Source organism: Myotis myotis, unplaced genomic scaffold (assembly GCF_014108235.1).
Source record: "Myotis myotis isolate mMyoMyo1 unplaced genomic scaffold, mMyoMyo1.p scaffold_m19_p_2, whole genome shotgun sequence".
In the NCBI taxonomy this organism is placed as follows: domain Eukaryota; kingdom Metazoa; phylum Chordata; class Mammalia; order Chiroptera; family Vespertilionidae; genus Myotis; species Myotis myotis.
In genome coordinates, this window is record NW_023416324.1 from 72,452,644 (window position 1) to 72,453,522 (window position 879).

The window sequence follows — 879 nt, forward strand, 5'->3', positions numbered from 1 at the left end:
TCCACATCAGTGTGCACTTTTCAGCTGCTATGTTTGAGCTTTTGTGACCTTGTTCACCCAGACGGGAGAGTCCCCAGGAAATTGGAAATGGGATAAAGAGACATGATCTGGCTGTCTCTGGCCTCTTTACCTGTGTATAGGCCATTCAGGTGCTGAAGGGTGAAGATCACAAATTCATTGAAAAGGCAGAAGCATGAAAAAGTAGAAGCATTCAATTAATGGCAAGGCAGGAGCATGAAATGAATGGGGCTCTCAGGACTCAGTGAGTCTTAGTCACTTTCTGTCTTGGGTGACTCGAGATGCCCATGGCTTCCAATATATCCTTTTATCTGCCAAAGCTGCTTTGAAATGACATTTTGTTATGAGCCATCTCAAGGGAATTGAATTTGAGAGTTGCATAACCACAAACCCAATTGTACCTGTTATTTTCAGTGTACACTTATTTTAAATTAACAAAGGAATTTAGTACAGCTATTTCCAATAGTGAATCCATTCCATTACTTTTTTCTTTGCCTTACAGTAACAGGGATGCTGACTTTCTGGTCAAAGAGGAAACCACTGACCAAAGAGGGACTGAGCTGATTTCCAGTAAAGGGGAGGGAAGGAGGCCTCTCTTTCCATTTCCAGGCAGCGATGCAGATTTCGGCTCAGAAACAAAACCCGTTCTGAAGGCGAGTTATCTGCTCTCAAGAAACCATCACGTCACATTCATGACACTTAAGGTGGGAAACGGTAGGGTTATGTTCTTCCTTTTGGAAACTGTTTATTACAAAATGGATTTTAGTTTAAAAGCTTTGGGTGCCTATGTGGCAAGTTTCAATTTGGAAATTATCTTTTGCATTCCCTCTAAGTTCTTTAGCCCTTAACGTGAGCCTTTTT